General features: G+C 42.4%; 2 long non-coding RNA genes across 2 annotated transcripts in view; one reads left to right on the forward strand and one right to left on the reverse strand.

The window, feature by feature from the left end:
- Positions 1–27,981, reverse strand: part of LOC132541380 (uncharacterized) — a 621,539-nt gene that overhangs the window by 269,404 nt on the left and 324,154 nt on the right. The gene's annotated exons all lie outside the window — the stretch shown is intronic.
- LOC132541232 (uncharacterized) overlaps positions 1–27,981 on the forward strand; it is a 97,801-nt gene that overhangs the window by 23,003 nt on the left and 46,817 nt on the right. Inside the window, exon 3 of the long non-coding RNA XR_009552400.1 lies at positions 14,702–14,805. This is a non-coding gene — a long non-coding RNA (uncharacterized LOC132541232). The remainder of the gene's footprint in view (positions 1–14,701; positions 14,806–27,981) is intronic.

Here is a 27,981-nt window from a genome sequence, read left to right on the forward strand (position 1 = left end):
GCCTGCAGACTAGAGCAACAAGAATTCCATTTTTTAGTGGGGGTTCATGAATCCAAATGTAGAGTAAGTACCAACTTGCATCACTAGAGGTATAACCGCTGTCTTGTGGGGAAGACCTAGAGCTTTTTGAATCTGAAATTAAGTTCTGTGGAAGAATCTGGGAACCATGACATCACTCTATGATGAAGAGGTTGACGTCTTGGTAGAGATGAGGCTTTATTATTTTTTATTATTGGAGACACTGAGCACAAAATTTCCTAGTGGGGATATCTAGGGTTGGGCAAAAATATTTGGTGCTTGTGCACAATGGACTTAGAATCCAGATACAGAACTCTCTTTATCATACTCAGTAGGTAATCAAAATACTTTATTTATTTTATTTTTTAGTTTTTTGTTTTTATAAATTCATAATTATTTATGCATTATTGAATAGAGAGAGGCAGAGAGAAACTGAGAAGGGAGAGGGAATTAAAGAGGGAAAGAGACAAAGAGATACCTGCAGCCCTATTTCACCACTCATGAAACTTTCCTCCTGCAGGTGGGGATCAGGAACGTGAACTTGGGTCCTTGCACACTGTAATTTGTGTGCTTAGCTAGGTGAGCCACTACCTGGCCCCTGATCATAATACTTTTATCAACTAAGTGGCTGGCTAAATCCAAGAAGAGAAAAAAGCAAACAAAAGGGAAAACCAGCATCCTGGTGGGCATTGGAGTAGAGAAATCAGCAAGTCTGCCTCACACATTAGATTAAAAGAAAAGGAAACAAACAGCAAGAGCATTTAGCACATTGTTGAACACTGAGAAGCTATTGCTTTTGGAATAACACAACCAACCCAGCAGTCCCATGAAAGCTTCTAATGAGAAAAGGAAGACAGCCAATTACTTTTCTGTTCCTATAATTGGTAGCATATTGTAAAAGCACTGAGTAGGGATAAGTCATTTTCCATCAATATGAGTTTATTCATTTATTAGTTAAATCAACTAATGTTCACTGAGTGTCTCTTATATGCCAGATAATGATCTAGGTGTTGGGCTACAGGACTGAACAAAACAAAATAAAACAGAGAAGTTCCTGCCATCATGGCGTCTACATTCTAGGCAACAAAGAGATGAATAGGTAAACACTGCAGAATATCAGGTGGGGAGAAATGCTAAAGAGATAATGAGGTAGGAAATAAGGGGAATAAAAGCAATTTAAAACATTATCAGGTAAAGCCTCATGGAGGAAGTGGTATTTCAATAAAAACCTGAGGATCTGAGGGAGCAAGTTAGCTTAGTACCTAAGCAAAGCACATGCCTGGCATGATCTGGGAGCAGACAGAAAAGCATTGTGGGAGAGCAGAGAGAACTCAGTGAGGAAAGTGGGTGGAATTGGATGAGGAGCTAGGAAGCCAGATTACACAGGACCCAACAGGATATAGAAGAGACCTGAGTTTTTAGTCTATGCAGCATGGGAAAGAACAATATGCTTGCTTTGTTCTTTAGTAGATTACCCTGGCTACTGTGTTGAGACTCAAAGTAAGAGGTCAAGGGTGAGCTTAAGGAGACAAATTAGGAAATTCTAGAAAAACACCTAGGAGAGAGGTGGTGGTGACCTGGATCAGGATGGTAGCAACAGAATGGTGAGAAGTAGATGGAGGGGCCTGGTGGTGGCGCACCTGGTTAAGTGCACATGTCACAATGCACAAGGACCTGGGTTCGAGTCCCTGGTCCCCACCTGGACAAGGAAAGCTTCACGAGTGGTGAAGCAGTGCTGCAGGTGTCTCTCTGTCTCTCTTTCTCTCCTCTGCCTGTTGGGCTGTACTGTGGAGGAGAGATAGAGGAGATCCGGAGCGAAGAGGGAACACAAATATTTTTTTTTAAAGATTTTATTTATTTATTTATTAATGAGACACATAGGAGGAGAGAGAAAGAGCCAGACATCACTCTGGTACATGTGCTGCCAGGGATTGAACTCAGGACCTCATGCTTGAGAGTCCTATGCTTTATCCACTGTGCCACCTCCTGGACCACAGAACACAAATCTTTATTCGCAGGGGCACCTCAGAGTTGGGTGAGAGTACAGTGGTTTTGGCCACGTGGAGCTAGCAAAAATGGCCGCCTCGCACAGCACTCTTCCCTGCGTCTAATCACCAAAGTGAAAAGCGGGCGAGAGAGAGAGAGAGAGAGAGAGAGAGAGACACGGAAGTAGGAGGGCTTTATAGGGGAAAAACCAGTAGTGACGAGTCGGGACAGAACTGGTTGGGAAAGGCACTCCGAGAATATCGTATTAACTCTCGTGGGAACTGGCAATAACCTGAGGGGACAACATGGTGGTTGTGACTGCATCTGCACAATTTCCCAGCACCTGCCCATCTTGATTTCTGGCTGTCTCTATCCAACAAATAAATAAAGATTAAAAAATTTTTTTTAAAGTAGATGGATTCTGCATATATTACAACAGTGGAAGAGACAAAATTTGTTAACAGATTTAAGGCAGAGTGGATAGGAAAGAAATTAACCCAGGCTGATGTCAAGGTTTTGAACCTGGATAATGATACAAATATAGTTACCATTAATCAACACAATGAGGAAAGTGGAAGGCATGAATCTGGGGAAGAAAAACATAAGTTTTATTTTGATTGTTTTGGTCTATATTTGAATTTATATATTTGGATATACATGAATTTCAAAGGATAGATTCATATTTGAGGTATAAATTTGGAAGTCATAGCACACAGGTGAAGAAAACATTTGCTAGGAGAGTACTTAGGAAAAGAAATCAGAGAATGAATGAACCCTGGAGATCAGAGCAGGATGCAATCAACAAAAGAGTCTGGGAATTAGCAGCAGATGAAAAGGGAGGCAACCAGGAGAGGTGTAGACTACTGGGAATGAGGAGAATGAAAAAATTGTTTCAAGAAGCATCAAATATTTTGAATGCATCTATGTCATAAGAGCTTGAGCAAGATGGGAACTGAGAACTGACCTTACATTAAATAACACGGAAATCCTGAGTGAGCTTGAAATGAACATTTCCAGTGGAATGGGGTGGAGCAAGTGACAGCTTAGTTATTCAAAGTTTAAGAGAAAACAGGAGGAAATGTCACCAGTAAATATAGACCACCTCTCTAGTAAATTTTGTTGCAAAAGAGGGTGTAGAAACAGTACAGTTGTGTTACTAGAGGGTGGTAGGGGGGACTGTCAGCCAAGAGAAATGATTGCTGTTTTTTTTCTTTCTTTTTCTTTATTGGGGGGAGATTGCCATTTTTTCTTTTCTTTTATGTATATTAACACCATCCCCACCACCAAAGGTCTGTGTCCCTACCCCACACCCCTATAGTGAAGCTGAAAGATTGTTGTTTTAACGTGGAAGCTGTCACAGCAAGTTCGTATGCCAATGGGATGGACTTATATACAGAGTGGAAGCTGTTGGTGCAAGACAGAGAGGAATTGTTGGCAGAGAGTCCCTGAGCAGTGAAATACATTTCAGTAGACGACATGTGTGGAAGTGGCATTAGATGTGAGTATGGGTGAGTCCTTAGTTACAGCAGATAGGAAACTGGCATGTGGGTACAGATGGAAGACCAAGCATACAAGATGGGAGAGTGGATACTCTCTTAATTCTTTTCTTTTCTTTTTTTATAAATAAAAATTTAAAAAAACATATTCTTCCCAAAGAGGGCATCTATTATTAGTAGTTTGAAGTACATCTTTCCAGATCTCTTTTCTACAGATAAATATTATACATATGCCTTTGTGTATGCAACATCTTTCACTTTACATTGCATTTCAATATTCTCTCATGCCATTTTGTGAGAAATGTATGAAACTGTACCCCATCTACACCTTGGAAGAAGGACAAACTGCAAAATTTTACTTCTTTTTTAAAATTTTTAAAAATTTATTTATTTTCCCTTTTGTTGCCCTTGTTTTTTTATTGTTGTTGTAGTTATTGTTGTTGTTGTTATCGATGTCGTCATTGTTAGATATGACAGAGAGAAATGGAGAGAGAAGGGGAAGACAGAGAGGGGGAGAGAAAGATAGACACCTGCAGACCTGCCTGTAAGGGGACTTCCTTGCAGGTAGGGAGCCGGGGGGCTGGAATCAGGATGCTTAAGCCGGTCCTTGCGCTTCGAGCCACATGTGCTTAACTCGCTACCCTACTGCCCGATTCCCGCAAAATTTTACTTCTATAGGAGGTGTGTGGGTCTAACTAGCAAGGCTTAGACCAGGGTGGTCCTGCGAGGCTTTTTAGACATTGATGAGAAATAGGGCAATCTGTCCCTTTCTCACTGGTGAATGAGAGTGGGCTCACAGTCTTACCCTATCGGAAGGTCTGGGGGGGCGGGGTAGGGGTAGAGTAATGTGGAAGGGGTTTGGAGCAGGAAGCACAGACTGAGTGAACAGCATTTCTGGCAGTTAGGTGTGGTCTCTGGAGAGTACTCTATCAGTCATGTAGTCACAGCTCACAATTTGGTAGTGTTAAAAAGATAAGATTACTAATATTAATAATTATTAATAACAAGGCATTTTATCTGTGGTTATCTCATAATTTCTCTGAAAAGTTCCCTGCTTGGGTTACTAAAGTGATTGTCAAATTTTCCTGTTTATTATTAACTGCAGTTGAACAATCTTGCAGAGAGATCTTCATGCTCTAATGATTTCTTAGGAACAAACACTTTGAAATAGAGTTATCAGACCAAAAGGCAAGAAAAAGTTTAAGGTTTTTGATGTGTGTTGGCAAACTCCCTTCCAGAAAGGTCATATGAATTTATATTTTTTCTAGTGGCAACTGAAAGTGTCTTACCATGGTCATTTAGACCTCTGCCAAGTCATTATTGATTTATTGTTTTAATTTGCATTTCCTTGAAGACTTCTGAAGTTAAAATATCCTTTTATATATTTATTTCTTTATATTTCTCTGGAAAGCCTTTATGCATGGGAACTTTGGCTTGAAGAAAAGCCTCCAGTGAAAATACTTCCGAAGCTGCTTGCCTTATCTGGGCTGATTCGGTCCATGAGCTTCCCTGGAGGAGGACCCCAGCTCCAGTGAGCTAATAAGCAGCTGCCACAGACCTTTAGCTCTGATTCCTCTCATCTAACTCTGGGGAGGTTTCTCCAGCCCCTTCCTGCCCCTAGATGGCACCTCTGTCTAAGGGCAACATCAGCAGTTTCTGTAGGATTCATTCTAAATCCTAGGAGACTCCCAATCCTTTTTAGCATTCCACAAAGAGAATTGCACCCCATTTGTGACTTGGCAAATGGGAGCCATCACAGGAGAGGACAAATTTACAGCCTTTGCTTCCCTCCCATTACAGCCAGAAAGACTCAGCTCCTTTTAAAGGAAATATTCCCTCTCAACCCGTGGAAGGGAACGGTAGCTGCTGCATTGTTAGTGCTGGCTTTTAAAAAGTGCTTCTCCCCAAAATATCTTTAGCCCTCATTTTACTTGGTTGAGATCTTGCCTGTCACCCCACCCCAATTTTTTTATCTAGAGCTTTAAAGCCCCTCTGTATAAGAAGCTCTAGGCAAAAAGGAAATCATTTTTAAAAATAAGTTAATAGGAGCATATTTTAACACCATTCTTGTCACCGAAAGTCTGTGTTCCTATCCCCACCCCCTTTTGATGGAGCTGAAAAATCTCCCCTCCTCTCCCCCCAGAGTTCTTTTTACTTTAGTGCAATACTCCAAATTCAGTCCATTTCTGCTTTGCTTTTCCCTTTCCATTCTTCTGTCTTGACTTCTGCTTATGAGTGGGATCATCCCATACTTGTCTTTCTCTTTCTGACTTATCTCACTTAACGTAATTCCTTCTAGCTCCACCCAGTATGGGTCAGAGAAGGTGGTTTCATCATTCTTAACAGCTGAGTAATATTCCATTGTGTATATAGGGGCCAGGTGGTGGCACACCTGGTTGAGTGCACATACTACTACTACTACTCCATTATGTATATAGACCATAGCTTTCTCAGCCACTCATCTGTTGTTGGGCACGTTTGTTGTTTCCAGGTTTTGGCTATTATGAATTGTGCTGCTATGAATATAGGTGTACACATATCTTTTTGAATGGCTGTGATTGAGTTTTTAGGATATGTTCTAGTACCAGGCAGTTTTAACTATGACGGTTTTATAATATAGTTTGAGATCTGGGAGTATGATGCCTCCATTTCTATTCTTTTTTCTCAAGACTGTTTTGGCTATTCTAGGTGTTTTCTGTTTTCAGATAAATGATTGTAATTTTTGTTCTATTCTCTTAAAGAAAATTAGTGGGACCTTCATGAGCATCATATTAAATTTGTATATGACTCTGGGTAGAATATTCATTTTAATGATATTAATTCTTCCAATCCATGAATATGGGATACTTTTCCATTTCTTTGTATCACTTTCTATAAAAAGGAAGTCATTTTGATGAATTTCCAGGGAATAGGAAAATTCTCTGGAAACAGCTTACTTTGGTAGCTGCTCCTTCATTTGCTGCTTGTTGGCACTGTCAAGTGTACATACAAACATACACACACTTCCTCCATCACTACCACCACTAAGACTGCATCATATATACTACCACCCCAGACCAAACTTGATCTCCACAGCACACATGGCATCGTAAGATACCCTGTTTTGCATTGAGTACACAAATGTCACCCCACACAGCAGCTCCGTAAGTCTCACATACCCATGGCCCCTCCATACAAAATCCTTCCTCTCTCCATGAGCCCTCCAACCGCAGTCCTCTCCCTTTGATGTTTCAAAGTCACATGGAGTCCTCGACTTCCATGAGGTTGACAGGGATGTATACCGGCCTGGCCACATTTCCTGTCACAACAGGCTGCCTTAGATAATCTTGTGTCCTGTTTGTTTGGAGGGTGGGGAAGAGGCACAGTATGCCTAAGCCAAGCTCTGGAATGAATCAGAGCCTTAGTTAGGAATTAGTGAGTTGGTGAGGTTATAACTTTAGTCCAGGGAAAGCTTTAAGCTGAGTGTGTCCCTTGCTTGCTCATTACAATGACTTGTAGAGCTTGTAGTCCAAGATGAAGTCTAGGACAGATGGTCAGGCCCGAGCAATAAAAACCTGGATACATCTACCCTTCTAATTCTTCTCTACTCTCCTCAGTTCAAGTTAAATAAATTTTTAAAAATAAAGTCTCACAAAGTGTGAAGGAATGATCACAGAGCTCTGCTAACTATTGGGGCTGTTAGAAAAGTCATGAAGTATTTTTCTATGTATTTCTGTGCAAAAGTGCATCATGACTTTTCCAAGAAACTAACAGAGCAAATCAAATCAGCTTTGATGATGAGTTTTTCAGATTACCCGTGGTGGAATTTTCATGTCTCAGGAATTCTTCTATTCCCACTCCTGCAAAGTCACTTCCTTCTTCCACTCTTGCTAAGTATTCTCAGTGGATCATGCATACCTGCTGCCAGATATGCCAGTGAGTAAGTCCAGGGCCCAGTGTAAAGGGCCTCACGTGTGCCCACTTAGTCACTACCATAGCTTCCCCTTGTTTTTGGATGATTGAAAATTATTCTCTATTGACTGGAGGTGTCAAGATTGAGTCATTGATGTTGAGTAATTTATTTCAATTATTGAAAACTTTCCAAATGGAATTAGGTAGATCATAGTGATTTAGCTGAGATCATAGCTGAGAGCTCAGACTCTGGGCTCAAGTATAGGACAATTTGAATCCTAACCAGGTCCCAAAACTAAATCTCTTTCACAGACCCTGATCCTAGTGGATGATAGTGGAATTGACCTCATAGGTAGGAGAAGAGGATTAAATGCAAATATACACAGTGCCTGACACATAGTAGGATTGTGTAGTTACTATTTTTATGTATCTACAGTATGTGCAAACAAAAAAAGTAGACATATGGGCATATCAGCCTTCATCCTTTTCCCTGATAGAAGGAGGAAATGAAGAGGGGAGAGTTTAGCTGTACATTTTCAGGAAGATGAAACATTATTTCTTAGTTGCATTGGGAGCCCAGCAGGATGTGATGGTGTTTTCTCTACCTGTTTCCAGAATCAGTGGCAAGAGGTCATCAAATTGAGTGATCATGTGGCAATCATGTTCCTGCCCTCCTCATAGTGAAGCTGTCTTTGTCTTTTTCAGCCTGCTCATTCATTTGGAAAGAGGTTTCCCTTTGCCTTTATATTAAGATGGCAACTCATTATTATAGCAATAATACCTGTTATTACCAATCAATCTGGCTTTCAATAGTAAATTGTTATTATGTAGTTGGCTGGAAGGCCTATACTGTTGTAATTTGTAAAGGCCAGATTAAGCCGAACAATAAAACTTGAAGTAGTAATAATGACATCTTGCATTTCCATGGTGCATTTATTTTTCAAGTACCTAGTATGTCAGCAGGCTGCTCTCTGACCTCCCCTGGCCAAGAAATCTTGGCATTGTGCCTTCTACACTGTTTGGAACTCTAAGCTTTCAGGTCACATGTCTCTTTGGATGCTTCTGTGCAATGTATCAGTGTATACATCTTCAGGCTATAGAGACAATTATATCAATTGGAGCCAGACCTTAGTGGGGTGGAGCTGGGTTGGGGGGCATCTTTTTCTGCAAACATGTGCCCCTGACCCCAAAGAGGCAGCTTCTTTATGATGGTCATTTATTATTTATAAAGCACTGTAGGTATACATGGCATTTTAGGACACACAAAGACAAGGTCTTGGCCCTGCAGAGCAAAGGACTTTATTTAGCATTTCACCTGTCTGAGCTGAGCTTCAGGGATGCAAGGAAAGTGAGGGCAGGGGAGGAGGTGGGGGGATGGTGCAGCTGAGAGCAGCATCTAGGATGTCAGAGCAGAAGGAAAGGTTTTCAGTGAGGAATTTTAAATGGTGACAGTCAGGCATATGAAACTGGAATAAGTGGAAGGAATAAGACCAAGAAAAGTATTCAGCAGGTCCCAATAACCTCTTCTACCAGTCCATACTGTCCTAACCCAGACTTTTGCAAATAGTTTACTTTGCCATGCTTTGTTTTGGGGAGTCTTCACAGCAGTAAGAGCATTAGTCAGCTTTTAAAAGATTTATTACTATTCCTTGTAAAGCTATAAGCAGATTGTTTTCTTCCTTAAGAAAACCGAATTTCTGGATATTTAGGTTCCTAATCTTCCTCCATCCACTACCACCAGTCAACTATTCTTCTATTTTTGTCTTGGTCAGTCCAGCCCTAATGGTGCCTCCCAGCCCCTGTATGTCACCATCACCTGCATCATCCTTCCATGCTCCTTGTGAACTCTCACTGGATATCTTCCAGGGAGCAGAACCTGTTCTGATAGCTAGCTAGCTGTGCCTTGATGCCACCCCCACTCCTGCTGCCACTTAGCCCTAAAGAAGAGAGAGAGAGGGAGAGGGAGAGGGAGAGGGAGAGGGAGAGGGAGAGGGAGAGGGAGAGGGAGAGGGAGAGGGAGAGAGAGAGGCTGGAGCCAGCATTGTCCTCTCCTGTGAGTAGAGACAGAGGACTGGGTGGTGAGAGCATGTTCTTTCAGGGCTTTCAGTCACTCATTTGGAGATGTTCCTGGTTTCCCACCTTCTGGAAGAAAGGCTGGAATTCTAGGAAGGCTCAGAAATATAGACTTGCCCTGAGTTTGGGTAAAAAATGATCATGTCCTTGGCATGAGTTGCTTCCTGCTCAGAGCTCAGGGCTTAGTCCAATATCAGGGAAGTTTTGCAGCCAGGAACAGATATAATTTTGGCTGAGCTGTGCTATCAAAAGCAAAATAAAGTCTGTAATGTGCTGAATATGCAGCAGATGGCTCTGCTTCCTACAAACCCTGTGAGGCTGGTTGATAAAATTGACTGCCCAACATCCTCACCAACATTACTATCATCAGCATCACCATCAGCATCAGCATCACCATCACCATCAAATTTTATTAAAGCCCTCTGGTCCCCCACTCTGAGAAGAGTACTTCCAGTTCTGGTTGTTTGACTGAGAATATTTGCTTCCTCTTTCCTCCTTCCTTTCCCCCCTGCCACCACTGGTGCTTTTGTTCTAAACTGCTATGGTTTCTTTCATGGTAGTCTTCTTTGTCCAGCCTTTAATTTCCTATCACCCTCCCCTCAAAAACCCTCCACCACCACCACCCTGCTCCTTTTTCCAGATTCCTTTCCACTCTCTCAGCCAGTAGTAGCCTCTGGAAGACTCACACTTGTGGCATCAGAGTCATTAGGGTTAGGGTGGTGTTTCTAGAACTTGCTACCCCGGGGGTAACTCAGTTTCTGTGGTCACTGACATTTTAACAAATGTATATATCACAGAATGAGTGAAATGCTGCCATAACTCACCCACTCCTGCCAATAAGAGTCAAATACTTAGTCTTTCAGCTTATTCGCTGAGAGAGACAGAGGCTGGAGCCAACCTGTACCTGAAAACTAGAGTGACATTTTCAGAAAATTTTCAAGCTGGTTGTTAAGCCATTGCTAATTTGAAATTGCCCTGTGGAGAAGAAGAGGAATGTTCTCTTTACAGAAATTATCAATCAGTATAAATCAAGCAAGTGGTTCATGTTTTTTGTTTAAGAACCACTGTAAAGCTGAAAGGACCTGCTCAAGGTCTGACACGGTTGAAGGTGGACTTACAGCCAGAACCTAAGCCTCCAGAGTCCTGTCTGATATGGTTGAGAACCTTGTCCTTACGAACTTGTCTCTGTTGGGAAGTTGGTGTATAAGGATTTCTACATAGAACCCCTACATAGAGTTTGTCACTCTGTGAGTTGGCTGATGCCATTAAATGGCAAGTGATAGATTCCAGTTCCCTTTGGTGGAGGAGAAATCCAGTTGCAGAGTCTCACTGAGTTCACAGGATTGACAAGAAGGCTAGAAAGGAAAGTTTGCAGAAAGTCTGAGTTAGCATAGTTGGACTCAAGTCACTTTAGGCTCTTCTTTCCAACCTTAACTCACTAGGCTCAAGATCCAGTGCCTTTGCAGGGAGTCTAATTGTGTGTGAGTTTCATGTTACCTCTCAGCCAGTGTCTCACTGAAAATCACCCAAGACTGCACCACACAGTGGGGGAGAGAGATTTCCTGCAAGGTAGCCTGGTGGCATGATGATGAGAAAAGGAAAGGGATGCAGGGTGTTCCAAACTCACAATAACCTCTATGTGACCAGGAGCTCCTGAAAGCTTGGATGAGGATCCCTGTTCCTGCTGGGACCCAGTACAGTACCTTATGCCCTGGGCACATCCTGCCTTTAGCTACGTGCTAGGACTGGACTAATGCTTAAATGTCAATGATTTGGTTGTCTTAACATTTACCCCCTCTGGTCTTTTCTTATTGCATTCAATACTATCTAAACATGAATGATTCCCAAATATTTGTCCCCAGTCCTTCACTTGGGGTTTCCTATTCAACATATCCACTTTGAAAGCAGTTTTCATATCTAACTTTCCCTTCACTCCTGTCACTGCTACTCTGCCTTAGTTTGTACTATTCTCATATGTCTTTTGCAACTGCCTCTGATTTCTTTGTACATTCTCATTTTCTGTCCTAGCTACTTTACCCTCTATGTAGGAATTCATTTCTTTAAGACAGGTAGACTATGGCCTGGTAGATAAAATATTGAACTCTCAAACATGAGGTCCTGACTTCAGTCCTCAGCATTGCATATGCCAGGTGATGTTGTGGTTCTCTGTGTGTGTGTGTCTTTCATAAGTAAATACATCTTTTGAAAAAGGTAAAATATCAATATGTCATTAAATAATAAAATGAACAGAGACTTTATCACTGACATCCTTAAATATCATTCAATAACTCTGCTTTATCCTCAGAAGAAAGCCCATACTCCCTACCTTCCTGAGGAGAACTTTGTGCAATTTGCTCTAGACCTGTCCCTCTTATGCTCCTGCTTCTAATACATAACCTTCACTTTCACCTTCACCTTCACCACTTGGAACTTCTCAGCAGGCCTTTCTACTCTGGCGCCTTTTCAAATGCTCTACCTCTGCATACAGTAGTCTCCCCCCACCACACACACACACACACACACACACACACACACACACACACACACACACACAGGGCAAATCTTACCTTACAAAGTTTTAACTTGTCCTCTATGACCCAGAGGACATGACAGAACATGTAGGCAGAATGAGAATGGACAAGAGAAGAGATTGGTTTGGTGAAGTCTTTGCTGATCTGTTCAGTCATATATTTATTTTTATGTCCTCCCTGTTCCCAAAATTTGCTTGTAACCTTAAAATATTTTATTTATTTATTTTAATGAGAGAGATATGAAGAAGGATATGGAGACATATAGATAGTTAGATAACAGAGCACTGCTCGGTTCTGGCTTATGGTGGGGTAGGGATAGAATCTGAGATCTCAGAGCCAAAAGCATGAAAGCCCTTCCCTAGCCTTCTCATAACATTTTTTAAGCACTTACTCCATTTTAATGCATGTGTTTATAATTTGCATATGTAGTTCCCTTGTCATGGGCATTAATCAACATTTTCACCACCCAAGATTATTCATATCCTTCCTCTATGTGAAGACCATTCTGTTGTAGGAATCCCTTACCCCACCTGATAAGGCACATAGCACATTTACAGTGTCCTTCATAGGTAAAGCATGGGACTTGGACCCCTAGCCACATGTGTCCACACCAGACCAGAATTGGGAGCCAGTGAAGCAAAGCATCAAGCATGAGGAAGAGCACCCTGTAGCAATGGCGAGGTTTTATTATTATTTTAAATTTATTTATAAAATGGAAATATTGACAAGACCATAGGGTAAGAAGGGTACAATTCTACACAATTCCCATCACCAGGACTCCATACCCAATCCCCTTCCTTGATAGCTTTCCTATTCTTTATCTCTCTGGGAGTATAGACCCAGGATCATTATGGGATGCAGAAAGTGAAAGGTCTGGCTTCTGTAAATGTTTCTCTGCTGAACATGGGCATTGACAGGTGGATCCATACTCCCAGCCTGTTTCTCTCTTTCCCTGGTGGGGCAGGGCTCTGGGGAGAAGGGGCTCCAGGACACAATGGTGGGGTCATCTGCCCAGGGAAGTCAGGTTGACATCTTGGTAGCATCTGGAACCTGATGGCTGAAAGAGAGTTAAGATATAAAGCAGAACAAATTGTTGATTAATCATGAACCTAAAGGCAAGCATATTGCAAATGAAAATTTGAGTTCTCCATCTTGGAAAAAGCTAGCAGGTCTATTTTAGGTATACTCCAAGGGGCCCATGACTTTACTAGTTTTTGTCTGAGCCTGACATCTATATGTAGGTGGACCCAAGTTATTGTCTGGGGAGATGGAGTCATAGTTGGAAAAAGGACTAGAAAGCTGGATCAGGGAAGAGAGTAGCTCCCAAATATGGAAAAAGTATTATAAACTGTATACCCCATAGATTTGATCTGGGACCCATATTCAGCACAAGAGCCTATTTAACCTCTGCATCCTGCAATGTTTTCTTTTCTTTTTTTTTAAATAAGAGTTAGCAATTCTTTTTTTAAAGTTTTTAAGATTTTTTTAAAAATTATCTTTATTTATTGGATAGAGACAGCTAGAAATCAAGAGGGAAGGGGGTGATAGAGAGGGAGAGAAACAGAGAGACACCTGCAGTCCTGCTGCACTACTCATGAAGCTTTCCCCCTGCAGGTGGGGACTGGGGGCTCAAACATGGGTCCTTGCACATTGTAATATGTGCACTCAACCAGGTGTGCCACCACCCGACCCCCCTGTAATGTTTTCTATCAATGTCTCAGAGGCAGCAGCCATAGAGGATTCTGGTGAGAGAGTCTGAGGTTTTGCCTCAACAACGTCACCAACTCATACTGCATATCTATGCCAACAGGGGACTTCTGTGGTTTCTTCTAGCTTTGTAGTGTGGTTTTATTTTTGGGGGGGAACAGGGGAAAGGGTGTGATTCCTAGCTATATGGCTTCCTGAAAAGTTTGTCATCTTGCTAGCGAAATCATTTAGACAGAGTTGGTTTCTGATTTTTTGTAGCTAGGAACCTCAGGCACTTAGCATGGAAAAACTTTGCAAGCAGGGAACACCACTTATTTATTTTTTTATTTTCCACATAGTATCTGGTCCCAAAGAGCTTCTGCCTCTATGCCTGTTGAATGAATAAATGAATGTTCTGGGAGAAGTTTATTTAGCCAGAGTGCTTGAATTTATTAGTGGCAGGCTGGAGTTACAGGGCTGGAGAGTGCTTATGCCACTCATTTCAGAAATCTGGGTTTTGCAATCTATCCCAAGGAGCCCAGGATCACTCAGAGAGGAATGCTGAACTGCTTGATAAGATAGTTTTAAGTTCTGTAGAATTCTTTTTTTTTTCTAGACACTTCCATAAAGCTCTTAGACTGAAAATTTCATTAGATTTCATTTTTTAAAAATTTCATTGTGTTCTTGCTTTTCCCTTTTCTGTTTATTCCCCACATAGATTAATGGAAGTACTAAATGAATTTCACTGCCCAAAATGTGAAACAATTTTTCAGGTTGCCTCAGTGCTATCTTCTTGCAAGGTCCTGGAAATGATATCCTTTGATGATAGACTTCCTGGGCCAATAGCAGAACAGAATACTAGAGGCCTTTGATTTCATATGACATTTGCTAGAGTCTCACTTTGTTTCTTTGAGAACAAGATAGAAAATGTGGGATGAATGATAATGCATGTAGGGCTGAGGTGTTCAGATGAGGTAGAAACTGCTATACTTACTAAATTCTCCCTCTCCTCTTCCACAGGAATAGGAGTGGAGCTGGCCCTGGCTGCCTTGCTGCCTTGTGTTTCCAATATGTCAGGAAACAAGATACATCTTTGTATCTAAATTCTCTTCATTGACATGTAGGTAAGAAATGATGCCCACCACACCCAGCCTGACTTATAAACCTCTGCTCAGCTCTATCTATTTTCTGTTCCCTCTTTCTCTTAGCTGGGACTGTTGACCAGCATCCCCAATTTGGGGAGTGGGGGGTGGCACAGGGGTGTGTGTTTTCCTACCAAAGTGGGTCCTCTCCAGAGGACTGTTATGTGTGAAGGAAACAACATTGTTTATCTGTTATGCCTCTGCGTTATGGGATCTATCTTTTAACTTTTTATTTATTTGTTTAATTATTTACTATTTTATTTGATAGGACAAAGAGAAATTGAGAGGGGGAGGGGAGATAGAGCAGAAGAAAGAAAGGCACCTAATGTACCGCTTTAATGCTCATGAAGCTTGTCCCACTGCCTATGGGGACTGGGGGCTTGAACCTGGGTCATGGCACACAATAACGCTCACTCAACCAGATGTGCTACCTCCCGGCTTGCTTTCGGATTTCTTAATACTATTTTTTTTTGTTATGCATTATCAGTTAATTAGTTATTTTCCATATTCAAAAAATAGTGATCAATGTACCCCGTGAACTTGGAATGGAAATACCAGTGACATGTCACAGAGCTGTCTTGAATCTGCACATAAAGTTATCCTAAGCAATAAGTCAGACAAAGCTGTGAAATCATACTTACCAAATTTAAAAATGATATAATATTAAGAAAGATAACTGGTCAAATAAGAAAAATAACTGGTCAAATTCAATATCATCTAGAGAAGTTAAAAATAACAGGTGATATTTTCTAAGCACTTAAGGCAATCCAGACTTTGGGTTAAATGCTTCCCATATGTAAATTTATGTAATGTGTCTGATAATACTTTGATGTAGATGTATTATCTATGGGAAGACAGAAACCTGAAAAGATGGGTGGGGGGCGGACAGAGGCACACCGGGTTAAGTGCACAAAGCATAAGGACCCATGCAAGGATCTCAGTTTGAGCCCCCGACTGCAGGGACATCACTTCACAAGCGGTAAAGAAAGTCTGCAGGTGTATATTTTTCTCCTTCTCCATCTTCCCTTTCCTTCTCAATTTCTCTTTGTCCTATTCAAAAAAAAAAAATGCCACAGTAGATTTATAGTGCAGATATCAAGCCCTAGCAATAACCCTAGAGGCAAAACAACAACAAAAAATTATTAGAACAGGGTCAGAAAATGATAGCACTGAAGCTAGACTCTGTGGTCCTAACTATTATGTACAGCATAACCTTATGTCCAAGTCTGTCTGGGACAGTCTTACTTATGCCTGTAGTCTCAGTGTGATGATTAAAGGCAGCAGTAGCATCCATTTTACTCTCAATGGTGTTTAGATTTGGATGAAAATCACACAGTCACCTTAGAGATTCAGCCTAAAAATTGACAAGATAAGAAAGAAGTAGGAGGTCCAGGTGGTGGCGCACCTGGTCGATCACATATGTTATAATGTTCAAGGACCCAAGTTCAAGCCCCTGGTCCCCACCTGCACAGGGAAAGCTTTACAAGGTGTGAAACAGTGCTACAGGTGTCTTTATTTTTCTCTCCCTCTCTATCTCCTTCCCACTAAATTTCTCTCCATCTCTATCCAACAAATACTTTTTTTAAAAAGTTAACGAAAAAAAAAAGATATAGGGAAATAAAAGAAAGGATGTAGGGAAATCAATATTGTATGCCATACATTAAATATTCACATATGGAATATTCAATGGAGGGGCCAGGCAGTGGTTCACTTGACTGAGTGCACATTACAACCTAGATACAAACCCCCAGTCCCCACCTGTGGGTGGGGTGTGTGTGTGCGTGTGTGGAGATTCACAAGTGATGAAACAGTTCTGCAGATGTCTCTCTGTTTCTCTCTCTCTTAATTTCTCTGTCTCTATCCAAAGTAAATAAATATTTTTTTAAATTTACTTTTATTTTTATTTTATTTATTTATTTTTTTTGGATATAAACAGCCAGAAATCTAGAAGGGGAGGTAGAGAGGGAGAAAGACAGAGAGACACCTGCAGCCCTGCTTCACCACTTGTGAAACTCTCCCCCTGCAGGTGGGGACCGGGGGCTTGAACCTGGGTCCTTGTGTACTATAACATGTGCGCTCAACCAGGTGCGCCACCACCCGGTCCCAATAAATATTTTTTAAAAAGAAAATTCAATGGATTTTTTCTTGTTACTGAATGATGAGGCTATAAAATAACAACAACTTACAGATCCTAGTGATTAGTGAGCTGATTTTCTGTCATACTTAGTGCTGAGCAGGCCAGCCTATATCTGGAGCCATGTTTTCAGAGGGACAACCACAATTTATAACATTTCCAGAGGTGTGCTAGTGCACTATCAGGCAACTCAGTCATTGGAGGATGAGGTGAAGGGATAAGGGATGCTTTGCCTGAAGTCAAACAGACTTTGGGGACATGTGAGCTGTCCTCAGATATTCCCATGGCTGCCATGTGGAGGAGGGATCAGGTTGATGCCAGCAACTCCAGATGGCAGACCCAGGACTAGGTGGAGTGACAAGGAAGCAGACTCCAGCTCAACTGCAGGAAGAACTTTCTAGCAAACTAAGCTTTCTGACAAATTGTCTGCTTTGCAGAGGATGGAGCAGCCGGTTCTTGGTCATGCTCAAGTCAAAGTAGGCCAGACTCAAGTCAGAGCTACAGTAGTGGAGCAACTATCCTGGAAATGGAGATGAATTAGATGGCCTCTAGCTCTCTTCCTCTGGTTCTGCCACTCTAACAGTAGGTTACTGGTGCAGGGCACAAAATTTATCCAGATTTGGAAGTAGAAGGACCAGTCACAGATTGATTTTTTTAAATATATATTTTAAAATATTTATTTATTTAATTCTCTTTTGTTTTCCTTATTTTATTGTTGTAGTTATTATTGTTGTTGTCACTGTTGGATAGGACAGAGAGAAATGGAGAGAGGAGGGAAGACAGAGGGGGGAGAGAAAGATAGACACCTGCAGACCTGCTTCACCGCCTGTGAAGTGACTCCCCTGCAGGTGGGGAGCAGTGGGCTTGAACTGGAATCCTTCCACCAGTCATTGCGCTTTGTGCCATGTGCGCTTAACCCGCTGTGATACCGCCCAACTCCTGGGGCTTGAACATCGTAATATGTGCACTCTACCTTGTGTGCCACTGCTGCCTCACAGCCTGACTTTTAAATTATTTTTATTTTAATGAAGAAGAGATACAGAAATGATAGAGACCAAAACACTGCTTAACTCTGGCTTATGGTGGTACAGGGGACTGAACCAGGAACTTTAGAACCTTAGGCATGAAGGTCTTTGTATAACCATTATACTTTCTCCCCACCTCAGCATATTTTTTAAAGTTTTCGAAATTCTTTACTAATGATTTAATAGTGATTAATAAGATTATGAGATAATAGGAGTGTAATTCCTCACCACTCCCAACAACAAAATTCTGTGCCTCCCAGCCCCAATAGTAACCACTGTAGTTCTCCCAAGGTACTAGTTATGAGTTGAAATAAAATAATATATATATATATATTTCTTTTTTCAAGTGTGTGTGTTTCAGTTCTCTATATTACACTTATCAGTGAAATCATTCCATAATTATCCTTTCTTTTTCCTCTCCCCTCTCAGATAAGTGGCATAGTGCCTCATTTCCTCACTTCTCCAGAATCTCTTCCCTCTCAGTGCAAAAACAAAGGTTTCTCATCACAAAAGTTCTGGGTCCCAGTGGAACTGGGGTTCAGAGGCTTCTGGCCATCTTCCCATAATACTTTCCCCTCTGGGAATATGGACCAAAATTCTTTTGGGGATGCAGAAGGAAGGAGTTCTGGGTTCTGTAATTGCTTCTATGTCCAGATCATTTTTTTTAGTTTTTTGAAATATTTTTTATTTATTAATGAGAAAGGAGGAGAGAGAGAAAGAACCAGACATCACTCTGGTACATGTGCTGCCAGGGATTGAACTCAGGACCTCATGCTTGAGAGTCCAATGATTTATCCACTGCTCCACCTCCCGGACTACTTTTTTTTTTTTTTTTAATGGCAAGTAAAGGACCAGGGGTTGGTTCATTAGTTGAGAAAAAAACTCAAATTCAAGAGGTTCTGAGTTGAATCCCTAGCATGAAGCATGTGAGGGTGTAGTGCTCTGGTTCCTCTTAATTTTTTTCTGGTTTAATTTGTTTATTTTTATAAAGATCTATTTTTTTACTTTAAAATTAATTAATTAATTAATTTTAATGAGAGAGATACAGAGAGCAAAACAGGTTTAGTAACTCAGCTCTTGTTACTGACTTCAGGGCCTTTCAAAGTACACACTGAGAACACTGTCTACTTGCCTTTAAATTTTTTAAAGGAAGGACTAGAGAGATGCAAAAGACTTTCATGTTGAGATTCTGAGGTCCCAGATTCAATCTGCAGACCACCCACCATAAGCTAGAGCTGAGCAGTGAGTGCTCTATTCTCTTTCTCTCCCTCTCTCTATTTCTTCCTCTATGTCTTGCTCTCTCATTAAAATAAACAAAATATTAAAATAAACAAATTTAAAAAAAATAAATGAATAAATTAGAAAAAAAATTAAGAGGGGTCAGAGTTGAGGGCTTGAATGAATTCCAGGAAATGGGCATTGTGTATCAGTAAGACAGAAGAGCTCCTGAGTTCAGGGTAGAGTGGGTGGGGAGTTTGGAGGGATATGGGGTGGGGGTGGGGTGGGAGATACAGTGGGAGGGTCATCTGACCAGTCCAGGAACAGGAATAGGAACAGGAATGGAGTAGTAGAGCAGAGCTACCTTTTCCCTACTCTACACTAGAAAGAATTGAGTGCCTCCAGAGCCATCCTGTGCCAGCCCCCATGTTACTTGCCCAAAGTGGATTTCCTCATTCAACCACAGTCAGGTGTGAAGCACTGAGTTGAAGGCTGGGCCTGGGGTGGGGGTGGGGAGTGTGTAGGCAAAATTGGAAATTAGGGTGTTTCTCAGCTGCAAGTCACACAACAACAATCACAAACATCCTCAAATGGGTTTAAATATAAATGGAATGTGTTGGTCCATGTGACCAAATATATAAGTCTAGAAGCAATGTTTGATCCAGGGGCTTAAATGATGAGACCAGGACTCTTTCTCTCCATTTCTTATCTCTTTAGAAATGAAGTTATCTGCGTCTGGGCCCATTGCAGTTCAGGTATTCCCCAACCCAGTGCTCACTCCCATAATCCTGAATGTTGTCCAGTATCCAAGAAATCACTGTGCCTAGCAGGGCAGAAAGGACCCCAGACCCTCATTCCAAACAGGGCCCTAAGGGTCCTGCTACACCTCCATTTCCTCCTCCAGCACAAAATGAGGGTAGTGGAAGAGCCAATATTGTGAGATCTTTCAAGGAATGAATAAAATGGTTTGTAAATTGCCTGAGATTTAATACTTTCTCCCTGATGAAAAATTACTGTGTTAGAGATTATTTCATTTTTACATACATGATTTCATCTTTACATACATTCAAATGCCATGTGTTCACTTTTTTTTTCAGAGTTGAAAGATAGAGAGGTGGAGAATTAGAGAAAGAAGAGAAACACCATAGCATTGCTTCACCACTCGGTGCTTCTACGTAGTGGCTGGGGGCTTGAACCCAGTTCTTCTTCTTCTAGCATTTGCCCTTCTTCTGTAGCCAGTCAACAGCGTCAGGTTGAGCCTGATGTAAAGTTTCGAGACCTCCTTTGAATCTGGAGAGGTGGCCGTCGTTGACTATGTGGGTCATAGTCTGTCTGTAGCCGCAGGGGTAGTTCGGGTCGTCTCTGGCTCCCCAGCGATGGAACATAGCGGCGCACCGGCCATGGCCTGTTCGATAGCGATTGAGGAGGGCCCAATCATAACGTGCTAGGTCAAAGCCGGGTTGACGCTTGCAGGGGTCTGTGATGAGGTGTTTGTTCTTTACCTCAGCTGACTGCCAGCTCTGTTTCCAAGAGTCTGGAACAGAGAAGTTCAGTGTAGGCATAGGGGACCAGATTGGGTGACGAGACGTCAAGCGTTGGACAGGGTGGGCGAAGATATCCGCGTATATTGGCAGGTCCGGTTGAGCGTAGACATGGGAAATGAACTTAGATGATGCCGCATCCCGACGAATATCTGGCGGGGCGATGTTGCTAAGAACTGGCAGCCATGGGACCGGGGTGGAACGGATGGTTCCAGAAATTATCCTCATGGAGGAATATAATTTGGAATCGACCAAGTGGACATGGGGGCTATGGAACCATACTGGGGCACAGTATTCTGCAGTGGAATAGCATAATGCCAGAGATGATGATTGTAGTGTGGAAGCGCTCGCGCCCCATGAGGAGCTGGCCAGTCTTGCAATGATGTTATTCCTCACGCCCACCTTTGCTGCAGTTTTTGTGAGATGTTCGTGAAATGACAGAGTGTGATCGAGAGTAACGCCAAGATAGCATGGCTGGGCTTCATGCTGGACCCAGTTCTTCATGCATAGCAAAGCATGCACACTGCTGGGTGAGCTATCTTCTGGTCTACTTGTTCCTTCATTAATTATAACAACTTTTGCTGAGAATCTCCTAGGTCTTAGGCACTGAGAAAATAGACAAAAATTCCTTCCCTCATGGATCTTACCTTCTAGATAGCGAGATTGAAGATAGTCAAACAACTAAATAATGTACAGTTTCAGTGGTGCTGGTGGTGGTGACTTAGAAGGAAATGAAGGCAGGAATGTAGGGAAAAAATTGGGCAAATAGATATATAGTTATAAATATAAATTCAACCCATATCTGTGATCATGGGAGAATTACTATATTTTCTAATAGAGTATTCCTCTCCCTCTCCTACCCCCTCCCTCTCCCACCCCCCTCCCTCTCCCTCTCCCACTCCCACGCCCCTCCCTCTCCCTCTCCCTCTCCCACCCCCCTCCCTCTCCCTCTCCCTCTCCCACCCCCTTCCCTCTCCCACACCCTCCCTATCCCTCTCCCTCTCCCTCTCCCACCCCCTTCCCTCTCCCTCTCCCACCACCCTCCCTCTCCCTCTCCCTCTCCCACCCCCCTCCCTCTCCCACCCCCCTCCCTCTCCCTCTCCCACCCCCCTCCCTCACCCTCTCCCACTCCCAACCCCTCCCTCTTCCTCTCCCACCCCCCTCCCTCTCCATCACCCTCCCCCCTCCCACTCCATCTCCCTCCCCCCTCCCTCTCCCACCCCCTTCCCTCTCCCTCTCGGAGCCACCCCCTCCCTCTCCCTCTCCCTCTCCCTCTCCCTCTCCCTCTCCCTCTCCCTCTCCCTCTCCATCTCCCACCTCTCTCCCTCTCCCTCTCCCTCCCCCTCCCCGTCCCTCTCCCTCCCACCCTCCCTCTCCCTCTCCCTCTCCCTCTCCCTCCCCCTCCCCGTCCCTCTCCCTCTCCCTCCCACCCTCCCTCTCCCTCTCCCACCCCTCACCCCTCCCTCTCCCACCCCCTCCCTCTCCTTCTCCCTCCCCCTCCCCATCCCTCTCCCTCCCCCTTGCCCCTCCCTCTCCCTCCCCCTCGCCCCTCCCTCTCCCACCCCCCTCCCTCTCCCTCTCCCACCCCCTCCCTCTTCTACCCCCTCCCTCTCCTACCCCCCTCCCTCTCCTACCCCCCTCCCTCTCCTACCCCCCTCCCTCTCCTACCCCCTCCCTCTCCTACCCCTCCCTCTCCTACCCCCCTCCCTCTCCTACCCCCTCCCTCTCCTACCCCCTCCCTCTCCTACCCCCCTCCCTCTCCTACCCCCCTCCCTCTCCTACCCCCCTCCCTCTTCTACCCCCTCCCTCTTCTACCCCCCTCCCTCTTCTACCCCCCTCTCTCTTCTATCCCTCTTCTATCCCCCTCCCTCTTCTTCCTTCTCCCAGGATTCAATCACAGATCCCTGGCTTCAGATCCAGCAGCACAACCACTCACCCAGAGCTTTCAGCCGTGCTGGGGTAAGGTTTCTAGTAACCTTAGGTGCTATTGATAATAAAGAAAGCCTGGAATGATCCACTTCCTGGTTCTAATAACACCTTTCAGATGTTTTCACTTATCCATCTCATTCTTTCCCTCAAGGACCAAACCATACCTACATACCCAACTTTCACTTTATGTGGCCAAAGGATAGAACAGTACACATATAAATATACCTATCCCCTTCAACCTAGGAAACATGAAAACCTTTCCCTTCACTCTCCCTGCACCTCCAAATGCACACACACTACACCTTGAGACCAAACTAACTTGACAATCTTCTTCCGATACCTATCCTCTACATCCCTATCTACCACAAAGGACACAACACGACAATTCCCCTTCTACTTTTCCTCTCTCCTGTCAACTATATACACACATCACATTCTAGAATGCATGTCACCTATGTACTTCTAATGGAAACCTCCCCTCACTCCCTGCGTCTGCTCATGCTCATTCTAACCAAAAAGAAAAAAATATACGTTCCATAAATCACTTTGCTCCTGGATGTGACCACAACCAAAACACTGCCATCAGATTGATTGCTCCTTCGTCCTCTTCTGCACAAATACGGATCATGAATATGAATCAATTCATGCATCATTACGAAACTACTACTGAAGAACTTTAGTGTTCTTGACATTTTTTAGTTTTTTAAACCTAATCCATGATATACAACAAATAAGTTTGTCCATTGGACATACACCAATGACACTAATGATCTCCAGAGAAACACACTCCTGAACTACTTAGTACGTACACCCACATAGAACAATATCCTTGACCACTACTCTTTATTGAAACACTTGCAGAAACCAATATCCTCCTAGACTATACAACGTACAGTCACTGGAACCTCATCTCTGCACTCTCTACACAAGCTCTTTCCTTACCAACTGTACAAACGAATCTGATTGATGGCCTCTCACTGATACCTTTCCACACTACCCTATGCTACGAATCTCCCCCTACAAATGAACCTTCAAATACTGTCTAACCCCTCCTAACAGAGGTCACAGACTTAGCCTCCATTTCCCATGAAAACGTTGAACAACTTACCTAAGAAACTTCACACATCCACTGAAAAGGAATCCGGCTACTCCGTGCTACGACCTGCCATACATAATTAATCCTAGGCTACGTCACTGTCTACCCAGGGAAGGCTGTTCTGTGGGGCTAGGGCATCTGATGCATTTTGAACTTGTTACTGTGCCCTGTGGCATCTGTTGCATTATCCAAGCCCCCAATTTCACATTAAAAATCAGTTGTTGTTGTTGTTGTTGCATTACTACATAATCTTCGAGGCAACAGAGCTATTGAGTCTTTTTTTTTTTTTTTTGCTTGTTTGTTTTGTTTTTAGATGGAGACAGAGAGGTAGAGAGAGAATGAAAGAGAGCACACCACTGAAGCTTCCTTCAATGTAGTGGAGGGCCAGACTTGAACCTGGGTTAAGCCCAGGACAAAATAGCACACTACCCAAGTGAGCAATTATACCTACCCTTTGTCTTCTGTCTTTTACTGAATATCATTGGCTTCAATCTTTCATCCTTTTTATTTATTTATTTATTTATTTATTCCCTTTTGTTGCCCTTGTTGTATTTTATTGTTGTAGTTATTATTGTTGTTGTTGATGTCATTGTTGTTGAATAGGACAGAGAGAAATGGAGAGAGGAAGGGAAGACAGAGAGGGGGAGAGAAAGATAGACACCTGTAGACCTGCTTGTGAAGCCACTCCCCTGCAGGTGGGAAGCCGGGAGTTCGAACCGGGATCCTTCTGCCTATCCTTGTGCTTTGCGCCACCTGCGCTTAACCCGCTGTGCTACCGCACTTTGATCCTTTTCCTTCATCCACAGTTGTGGTAAACTTTTCTTTTGCTTCAGTTTTGAAAAGTCCCAATTTTCCTACCCTGTGGTATCTGTTTGAGGAAAAGCTGTTTTCTGCCTACACTGAGTGTAGATTCTAAAAGATTTCTGTGTGGACACACTATTTTCCTTTTCTCTCCTCTTTTCCTCTTTTTTTCTTCTCTTTTCTTCTTCTTTTCTCTTATTACATGAGGGTGGCTGCATGGCAAATCCACTGCTCCTGGCAATCATTTTCTTTTCTTTTTTAAAATTTCTTTATTGGGGGATTAATGTTTTACAGTCGACAGTAAATACAATAGTTTGTACATGCACAAATTTCTCAGTTTTCCACATAACAACCCCCACTAGGTCTTCTGTCATCCTTTTCCAGGACTTGTATTCCCCCTCCCCCCATCCACACCCCAGAGTCTTACTTTGGTGCAATACACCAACTCCAGTTCAGGTTCTGCTCAGTGTTTTCTCTTCTGATCTTGTTTTTCAACTTCGGCCTGTGAGTGACATCATCCCATACTCATCCTTCTGTTTCTGACTTATTTAATTTAACATTATTTCTTCAAGCTTCATCCAAGATGGGCTGAAAAATGGTGAAATCACCATTTTTTTTAATGTTTCCAAAGTTTTAGTTCTATATTTTTAATTTCCTTATGGGGGATTAATATTTTACTGTAGACAGTAAATACAATAGTTTGTACATGCATAAAATTTCCCAGTTTTCCACATAACAATACAACCCCAACTAGGTCCTCTGTCATCCTTTTCCAGGACCTGTATTGACCTGTTTCTGACTTATTTCATTTAACATGATTTCTTCAAGCTCCATCCAAGAAGGGATGAAAATGGTGAGATCACTATTTTTTAATAGCTGAGTAGTATTCCACTGTGTCTATATACCACAACTTGCTCAGCCACTCATCTGTTGTTGGACACCTGGGTTGCTTCCAGGTTTTGCTGTTACAAATTGTGTTGCTATGAACATAGGTATCACAAATATTTTTGCACGGGTGTATTTGGTTCCTTAGGATCTATCCCCAGGAGGAGAACTGCAGGATGATAAGGTAGGTCCATTTCTATCCTTCTGAGAGTTCTCCAGACTGCTCTCCACAGAGGTTGGACCAATTTATTCCCACCAGCAGTGAAGGAGAGAGTTCCTTTGTCCCCACAACCTCTCTCCAGCATTTGTTGCTGTTACCTTTTCTGATGTATGGCATTTTCACAGGAGTGAAATGGTATCTCATGGTTGTCTTTATTGGCATTTTTCTGACAATCAAAGACTTGGAGCATTTTTTCATGTGTTTCTCAGTCTTTTGGGTCTCTTCTATGGTAAATATTCTTTTTATTTATTTATTTATTTATCTATTTATTTATTCCTTTTTGTTGCCTTTGTTGTAGTTATTGATGTTGTTGTTGGATAGGACAGAGAGAAATGGAGAGAGGAGGGGAAGACAGAGAGGTGGAGAGAAAGACCTGCAGACCTGACCTGCTTCACCGCTAGTGAAGCGATCCCCCATGCAGGTGGGGAGCCGGGGGCTGGAACCCAGGTCCTTAATGCTGGTTCTTGCTCTTAGTGCCACCTGCGCTCAACCTGCTGTGCTACTTGACTCCCCTGTGGTGAATATTCTGTCCATGTCCTCCCCCCCCCATTTTTGGATGGGGTTACTTGTTTTCTTGTTGTTGAATTTGATAGGCTCTTTATATATTTTGGTTATTAAACTCTTGTCTGATGTATGGCATTTAAATATCTACTCCCATTCTGTAATGGGTCTCTTTGTTTGGGTATTGGTTTCTTTTGCTGTGCAGAAGCTTTTAAATTTGATGTAGTCCCATAAGTTTATAGTTGTCTTAGCCTTCTCTGTAATTGAATTCGTTTCATTTAAGATGTATTCGAAATTTATGCAGAAAAGAGTTCTGCCAATATTTTCATCTAAGTTTCTGATAGTTTCTGGTCTAACATTCAAGTCCTTGATCCATTTGGACTTCACTTTCATATTTGGTGAAATATGGTGGTTCAGTTTCATTCTTCGGCATGTTTCAACCCATTGTTTCCAACACCATTTGTTGAAGAGACTCTGCTTTCCCCATTTAATAGTCTGGACACTTGTGTCAAAGATTAGATGTCCATAGGTGTGGGGGCTCACTTCTGGGCTCTCAATTCTATTCCACTGGTCAGTGTGTCTATTCATGTTCCAGTACCAAGCAGTTTTGATTACAATGGCCCTATAATGCAATTTGAGATCTGAGAGTGTGATGCCTCCAGTTCTGTTCTTTTTTCTTGAGATTGTTTTGGCAATTCTAGGTCTTTCCTGCTTCCAGATAAACATCTGTAGAATTTGTTCTGTTCTCCTAAAAAATGTGGTTGGGATCTTGATGGGGATAGCATTAAATTTATATATGGCTCTGGGTAGTATATTCATTTTGATGATGGTAATTCTTCCAACCCATGAACATGGAATATCTTTCCACTTCTTTGTGTCTTTTTCAATTTCTTGAGTAGTGACTCATAATTTTCAGTATACAAGTCTTTCACTTCTTTAGTTAGGTTTATTCCTAGATATTTTATTGTTTTTGTTGCTATAGTAAAAGGAATTGTGGTCCGGGAGGTGGCACAGTGATAAGGCTTTGGATTCTCAAGTATGAGGCCCTGAGTTCAATCCCCAGCAGCACATGTGCCAGAGTGATGTCTGGTTCTTTCTCTTTCCTCCTATCTTTCTCATTAATAAATAAATAAAGTCTTTAAAAAAAAGGAATTGATTTCTGGATTTCATCTTCTTCTAACTTAGTGTTTGCATAGAGGAATGCCACTGACTTTAGTATGCTAATTTTATAGCCTGACACCTTACTCTATTGCCTGATGATTTCCGAAAGCTTCTTGCTGAATTCCTTAGGTTTTTCTATGTATACTATCATGTCATCTGCAAACAGGGAGAATTTGACTACTTCTCTTCCAATCTGTATGCCTTTAATTCCTTGCTCCTGCCTGATTGCTATGGCAAGAACTTCCAACACTATGTTGAATAGTAATGGTGATAGTGGGCAGCCCTGTCTAGTACCTGATCTGAGGGGAAATGCTTCCAGTTTTTCACCATTGAGTATGATGTTGGCTGTAGGTTTGCTATAAATATAGATTACACTATCTTTAGGAATTTTCCATCTACTCCCAATATTTGTAGTGTTTTGTTCATAAAGGGATGTTGTATTTTGTCAAAGGCTTTCTTGCATCTGTTGATATGACAATGTGGTTTTTGGTCTTGCTTATGTTGATGTGATGGATCACGTTGATTGATTTACGTATATTAAACCAACCTTGCATGTCTGGGATAAAGCCCACTTGGTTGGGAGTCAGTTGGTAGCACAGCAGGTTAAGCACAGGTGGCGCCAAATGCAAGGACCGGTGTAAGGATCA

This window comes from Erinaceus europaeus, chromosome 11 (genome assembly GCF_950295315.1).
Source record: "Erinaceus europaeus chromosome 11, mEriEur2.1, whole genome shotgun sequence".
Classification (NCBI taxonomy): Eukaryota; Metazoa; Chordata; class Mammalia; order Eulipotyphla; family Erinaceidae; genus Erinaceus; species Erinaceus europaeus.